Genomic DNA, 7,856 nt, shown 5'->3' with positions numbered 1-7,856 from the left:
TAGAATTTAGAAATTTTGTAAATAAGAAAGTTACGAATTATTCAAGAAATAAGAAGGTGGTAGACAAACTATGGTTTCATAGATTATTACAATGAAGACTATTTTTAATAATTTCTCTTGAAATAAGATAAAATCCTAGCAGTCTGTGGAGGCCAAGGCAGGTGGATTGTTTGAGCTAAGGAGTTTGAGACCAGCCTGAGCAGGAGTGAGACCCTGTCTCTACTAAAAAAAAAAAAAAAAGTAGAAAACCTAGGTGGATGTCATGGAGGGGTACCTGTAGTCCCAGTTACTCTGGAGTCTGAGTCAGGAGAATGTCTTAAGCCTAGAAGTTTGAGGTTGCTGTGAGCTAAGATGCCACAGCACTCCACCGAGGACAACAGAGTACAACTCTGTCTCCAAAAAAAAAAAGAAAGAAAGAAAGAAAGAAGCTAAAATGCATAATGACAAATTTTTAGCAGGGAAATTTTGATTGTTGTTCATACAATCAAGGGTGTCCAACCTGCGTCCTGGGAACCACATTCAGGTTATTTGAGAACTGTTTTGCTTATTTGTGGTTTTGGTTATTGCAAAAAGTATGCATAGACCTTTTCTTTTATTCAGCTTTCTTTAGTGTTTGTGTATTTAATGTGTGGCCCAAGAAATCTCTTGTTCTTCCAGTGTGCAGCAGAAAAGGAAAAAGGTTGGACACCTTACATTTAACACACTGAAAGTTTGGTAAGAGTTATTGAAGTGGAAATTTAAATAAGTTATAATTTATTCTCTTGTATTCAGACCTCATCCATACCTGAGAGTAGTTTCTCTTCCAAGAAAAGAAAGGAGAAACAGTGCTGCATGATTGTTTAATTCATTTTGGTCATCTACTCTTCTGATGATGAGGAAATCAGCCAATTTACTGATTCACCCTATGCATCCCTCTGTCTTACTAATCTGCAACCTTGGGGAGCTATGTAATATTCTGTAGTTAATGCTTAAACCATGTTGTGACAAAGTTTTCTGTGTCCTTGGTTGCAAAATAAAAACTGTATTCTCTGCTCTGGATGGTTGTATTACTCCTCTTACAGAGCTGGACAAGATCCTCTAAACAGAAACTAAACAAAGATACAAGTGACTTAAATGTGACCCCTGAACAACTGTGCTTGATAGACATATACAGAACTCTCTATCCCAGAGCCAAAGAATATACGTTCTTCTCGTCGGCCCATGGAACATTCTCCAAAATAGACTATATCCTAGGACACAAATCAAACCTCAACAAAATCAAAGGAATTGAAATTTTACCTTGATTTTCTCAGACCACAAGGCTATAAACGTGGAACTCAACTCCAACAAAAATTGTCATCCCCACACAAAGACATGGAAATTAAACAACATTATGCTGAATGACAGTTGGGTCAAGGAAGAATAAAAAAAAAAAAAAAAGAAATCATTAACAACAACGATTGAATATAACAGCAATGAAGGCTCAAGCTACCAAAACTTGTGGGACCAGCAAAAGCAGTCCTACGAGGGAAATTTATCCCATTAGATGCCTACATCTGAAAAACAGAAAGAGAGCATGTCAATAACCTAATGAATCATCTTAAAGAAATGGAAAAGGAAGAGCAGTCCAATCCCAGCTGCCATTCAATCCTGTAATTCCTCTGCTGGGCATATACCCAGAAGACCAAAAATCACAACATAACAAAGATATTTGTACCAGAATGTTTATTGCAGCCCAATTCATAATAGCTAAGTCATGGAAAAAGCCCAAGTACCCATCGATCCACGAATGGATTAATAAATTGTGGTATATGTATACCATGGAATACTATGCAGCCTTAAAGAAAGATGGAGACTTTACCTCCTTCATGTTTACATGGATGGAGCTGGAACATATTCTTAGTAAAGTAACCCAAGAATGGAAGAAAAAGTACCCAATGTACTCAGCCCTACTATGAAACTAATTTGGGGCTCTCACATGAAAGCTATAACCCAGTTACAACTTAACAATAGGGGGAAGTGGGAAAGTGGGGGTGGGTAGAGGGAGGGGGATCGGTGGGATCACACCTGTGGTGCATATTACAGGGGTATTTGTGAAACTTGGTAAATGTAGAATGTAAATGTTTTGGCACAGTAACTGAGATAACACCGGAAAGGCTATGTTAACCACTGTGATAAGAATGTGTCAAATGGTTTATGAAGCGAGTGTATGATGCCCCATGATCATATCAATGTATACAGTTATGATTTAATAAAAAAAATTAAATAAATAAATAATAAAAATTAAAAAAATTAAAAAAAGAAATAACCAAAATTAAATCAGAATTTAATTTAATGAAACAACAAGTTGGTTCTTTGAAAAGATAAATAAAATCCGTAGAAAGAATTTGAAAAGCACTCACTGCCATAAGAGGTCCCTGACACCGTGTGGTTGCTTAAGTGTGCGCGTGTTTATGTCCACCTTCCTTATACATTAGAATGGTCTTTGGCATGTAAGAGTTAACATTCAGTTTCAGTGACTAGTAAGCCTCCTCAAAGAACAAAGTCATGTAACAGCCTGCAATGTGGCTAACATGCAAATTGGAACAACACACATTTCAAGGCTTCACGAGTGGCCTCTCAGTATTCATGCTGCAAGGCAGTTTTGTGTTTCTCTAGTTGTTTTCATGCAACGAGGAAGTGACAAGAATTTTATTTCCTTGCAGAAATTACCATACAAAGAGAGTCGAGTGTTAGAACTGGACATGGACATAAAAAGACACAGAGTCTTAGTCTGGATACTCAGATTCCTGAGCGTCCAAGCTTGTGGCACCACTTGAGGGCTCTGCATCCTAGAGGAATTTCTGGGGGTTCTGCCTCTCTCTGGCTGAGTGCCAGCGTGTCTGTATTCCACCCTCATACAGAGTAACCTGTGAATCAGCTTTTGGAAGCAAGAAAGAGAAATCTTCATTTTTGTCTCTTTTCCTTGTGCAAAATGTTTTCTCCTTTGCCCTTATATTTGGGCTACACAGAGAATTCTTTCTGGCCCTTTTAAGACTCTTTCTACATGTTCAACCATAGAAATCCATCCCAGGTCCACTCTCTTCTATTTCAAAATTCAAAATGTATATGTTGGGCTCAGAACTAAAGACTCCTTTGGCTAAGCCATCAGTTTCCTGTTACATATCTAAATATGTCATAGGGATTGATGACAGGTATGTTCTGAAATGTTATTCCGGCAGGCATACAGGTAGTTCCTAAAGTGATCTCCATCTGAGAATAATACCCAGGTGTCCCAAAAGTCACCCCTAAAATCACCAGACATAGACAAAAATGGGAAACTGTAGCTAAGTGTACCTTTACTGATGATGCAAAATATTCATTACAAGATTTTACAAAATATTCTCTACATGTTGACTTTCTTTGTAAAGGAAAATTCTTACTTCCTTGTAAAATTTAGTAATGAATATTTTGTAAATAAAGGTACATTTAGCTTTAATTTCCCTTTTTTTTTATGTATTGCAACATCAGGGACAACTTTTGGGACACCCTGAAATATGAGTCTGTACTAGAAAAGGCAGTATTATGCTGGGAAGACCTAGTAATTTTAGCTTTAAACTAGACACTACCTAGTTTATATGCTAGTGCATGAAAAAAAATAAGCAAAATGAATTATAGACTTGAAGGACTACAGAAATTTGGCAAATTGAAATCACTTAAAAAACTGAATATGTTAATTTCTAAGGGGCATTTTTATAAAAACAAAAAATGTTATCTAACTTATTTTTTTTTATTTTTGAGACAGAGTCTCATTATGTCACCCTCAGTAGAGTGCCGTGCGTCACAGCTCACAGCAACCTCAAACTCTTGAGCTGAAGTGATTCTCTTGCCTCAGCTTCCCAAGTAGCTGGGACTATAGGCACCCCTCACAATGCCTGGATATATTTTTGTAGTAGTTGTCATCATTGTTTACAGGCCCAGGCCGGGTTTGAACTCACCAGCCCTGGTACATGTGGCTGGCACCCAAACCACTGAGCTATGGATGCTGAGCCTCTAACTTAAATTTTTACAGAATGGCGTGGTCCCAGAAATTTAAAAAATTAAAATCTTAAATTACCTTGTAAATAATCAAAACACATACTAATATAAGAGTTGTTTCAAGATTTTTATTTTTGATTATTATGGGTCCATAACAGTTGTAAATCTTTGTAGGGTAGGAAAAGTGTCTCTCCCTGAGATGGACATGTTGGCATTTCCCCCCCAGGGCTTTGGCAGGAAACAAATCCCTAGGCAAAAGAAAGGGTGCTGGTCAGTGTCAGTGGGAAGGGCAGGTTTTTGTTGTTGTTTTTGAGACAGAGTCTCACTGTGTCTTCCAGGCCACAGTGCAGTGGCATCATCATAGCTCATAGCAACCTCAAACTCCTGAGCTCAAGCAATCCTCCTGTCTCAGCCTCCTGAGTAGCTCAAACTACAGTGCCCACCCCAAAGCTCAGCTAACTTTTTTAATATTTAGTAGAGGCGGGATCTTTCACTTGCTCGGGATGTTCTCAAACTTCTGAATTCAAGGGCTTCTCCTGCCTTGGCCCATAGAATGCCGGGATTATAGGCGAGAGCCACTGTGATTTGCCAGGCCTATGTTTACAGCGTGTTGCAGAGAAAACTTATGACAGCACGTTGAGATGTGGCCATAGAAGTGGCAGCTTGAGGTGAAAGACTATAGTTGTAAGTCTTCATCAGATTATAACATAGAAAAAAAGTTTTTAAACTATATTTAAAAATTAAAAGTATACTATAAAAGCATATTATGGTGCTCACTTCGGCAGCACATATACTAAAATTGGAATGATACAGAGAAGAATAGCATGGCCCCTGCGCAAGGATGACACGCAAATTCGTGAAGCGTTCCATATTTAAAAAAAAAAAAAAGCATATTATGAAGTCTATGTTAAAATAAGAAATACTGTAAAAGTATATTTTAAAATAAAAATTATGCTATCAAGTGTATTATAAATTATATTTTAAATGATTGAATTAGATGTTATGCTCTCTGTAATTGCTCTTTCAAATGTATGAAATATATTATGAATCATAAGCTACAACATATTACAGATGTGTTAGCCCTATAGAATTGTTTAGCTAAAGACTCAGACCTGAGCAGAACTGGTTGTGGTCTTCAAAAATGTTACCCAAATTCCCTAATACTTACGTGGTGTGGTGGGAACTGGATGAAATGATAGAGGAAAACCTACCAAGGTATAACATGTTCTCAGTAAATGTTTTTCATCTGCCTTGCACCCTTTGAGTTTGTTCGGAAGTAAGTCGGTACTATCATATATATGTGCAAAATTTCAAAGGCTTCAAACAATAGGACTTGTTTTCTCACTTGTATATCTAGGGTCACCTCATGTTCTGCAGGGCTTAATTCTCTACGTGTATATAGTGAGCTTGACGACGTGTATCTAAAGGGCATTTGTGTTCCCCATAGTAGGGTGCTGTGGCATGAATCCCAAAGATATCTCCTATCATTTAGTGGACACAGCATGCCACAGTCGCAATGAAAAGAAATAACAGTCTCCCTGCACTAGAAAGAAAATTATTTTTAAAAAGTTCTGAGTGCCTACCCTCGATGAATCCCCAACAATTAAAACAAGGGCCTGAGCACCTAGACAGATTTAAAGCAGGAGTAGCTGCAGTGTCAATGGTGGAGACATAAAGGATGTAGGAGAGGAAAACCAGAGGCAGGCTGTAAACAACCACGGAGGCTCCGTGGGAAGGGCCCGAATGAAGGAAGTCAAGGAAACATAAAAGAGAGGAGGATGTGAACAAAAGGTCACTGGCCAGGAGGAGAATTGAACTGGGGGTAACTATGTGGCCGGAACCCAGAGACATCCTCACTCGCAGTGCCAGCTAAGTCAGTTTTGGAAAGGTCATGCTTTTACCTGGCACAAATTCTGTGTTGTGTCTACCTGCTTGGATGAGGCCGGGAAAATGTTTCTAGAGTCTAGTCTTTTAAACAAGGATTTTAGGGTTGGTGCTGCTTATTCTCTCCTACGAGGAAGTATTTGGGTCTTTGTAGCTAACTACAGAAAACTGAACTCATTCGGCGGTCCTTCCTGGTCTTTAGAGTGTCATCCCCTGTTGTTGCCTCAGTGTCTCTGCCCTCCTCCCCCACCTCCATAATGTGTCTCTGTCAAGTGGAAGGAATGAGATAATCCTGGAAAGGATGTAGAATCTTTTGAAGGAACCTGTGACACCGTCTAAGCTGGTTCTATCAAGAGTGATTGAAATGTGAAGGGTGCCCTTCAGTTTCCTATGCCAGGCCTACTAAATCCTCAGGACTCTAAAAAGTATAAAATTTCATAAAGCTTTTCGCACTTTCTATGAGTTGTGGACTTTAGCTCATAAGTTGCATATTAAGTGGTTGGTAATATTCTCAAAGAGAAATAAGTGTTCTGGCCTTCAGTCCTCTGCTATTAACACTCTCGGTGGTAGCATTGGCCATCATCTTGCTACCAGCATTCCCAAAGAGCGCAAGAGCTGCCAGCAAAGCTCATCACCTCCAAAAAGTGTGACATCAGAAAAGCAAGAGTGTTTTACTTAAATGACAGGAAGTATAGATTGTTTTCACATTCTAAACCAGCCTGGGATCTCAGTGCTTGGAATAGTTAAAAGATAATGTAAACTGTGTCTCTGCTCTGGATGCTATCAGCTTTGATAAGCATAAGTTTGTATAATTGGCTGTTTGGGCCTCTGTGTATTCTCTCTTGTCAGAAGCAGAACTGGATGACAAAAGATCAGAACAAGGAGCTGTAACTCATTAGTCCTCAGCATGCTGAGGTCTTAGGTTGGGGGCAGTGGCCAGCAGGCCAAGTGAGGATGTTGGGATGCTCCTGGGATCCAGGACCAGAGAGCCAGACTGATAAGGAAGGGTCAGTCGGAGTCATGCAGAGATGTGCTACTAGTGGTCAGAGCCTGGGAGCAGGGCTGGGGGAGGGCAGAGTCATGCAGTTAGTGCTTTACACAGAGCCTCCTGGAGTGGGGCTGGCATCCGGCTCATGCTGGCTCACCAGGTCTTGTGCTTTGGTGCAGAACTGTGTCTGCCAGGATCACCAAGCTGGGGTACCATGTGGCTTCGCCTATGGGAGATAACTTTCTGCTTTCTACAAAGGCCAACAGTAGGCTAGTAGTCACTCTGCCAGGGGGTCTTCTTTACCACACTTTGAGGCTGTATCTGTAGCAAGATGCTAAATAGATGGTCTTTAAAAAACTTGTTAAATGATTAGGCGGGATTAGGAAATGGCAGATGTTGTTTTAAGCATAATAACATCAGGGAAACATAAGCACTAATGCAGTTTCTGATTCCACTTTTGGGATTTTCTATGGCTTTTGGTGGCCATTCTCAAGCCCCATCTGAGAGAAGAGGCTAATGAAGACATCTGGTGAGGTGGAGAGAGCAGAGCAATTTCTGTGATTCCCCTCCGGGTCTCTCCATACCTTCACCCCATAAATATTTATTTGAGTCCAGGTTCTCGGGTTATATAATCTTTTCTTAAAAGAGCAAGTATAGAAGAGCTCAGATCCAGCTGTCATTTTGGGAGCCACGAGACTTTATATAGGGGGAAGAAAGTTTGAGATTCGGGACCACAACAGAAGAAGAGCTCAGAACTCTTCTTGAGTCCTGGGGTATCTGAAGCAGTAGAAAACCTCTGTGGGGCAGGATAAGGCAATGAAAATGCCAGCAATTTGAGGGGAGTAAATGTTTTTTCACTAACTTTTGGCAGGAAAGAAGCACAGTGTATCCATGTTAGAGTTTTCCTCTGAACCATCTGGACTAGTTCCTATTACTTTGCCATTTTATGGCTATGAGTAATGAGAGATGAGCACATTCTCCCCAGAAC

General features: G+C 39.9%; 1 non-coding gene across 1 annotated transcript; it reads left to right on the top strand.

Moving 5' to 3' along the window:
- Positions 1-4,765: 4,765 nt before the first annotated feature.
- On the top strand, positions 4,766-4,872 carry LOC128589341 (U6 spliceosomal RNA). The gene has a single exon (XR_008380935.1). It is a non-coding gene; the product is annotated as a U6 spliceosomal RNA (small nuclear RNA).
- Positions 4,873-7,856: the final 2,984 nt, after the last annotated feature.

This window comes from Nycticebus coucang, chromosome 6, assembly GCF_027406575.1.
Source record: "Nycticebus coucang isolate mNycCou1 chromosome 6, mNycCou1.pri, whole genome shotgun sequence".
Classification (NCBI taxonomy): domain Eukaryota; kingdom Metazoa; phylum Chordata; class Mammalia; order Primates; family Lorisidae; genus Nycticebus; species Nycticebus coucang.
This window is presented reverse-complemented; position numbering and strand designations above follow the sequence as displayed.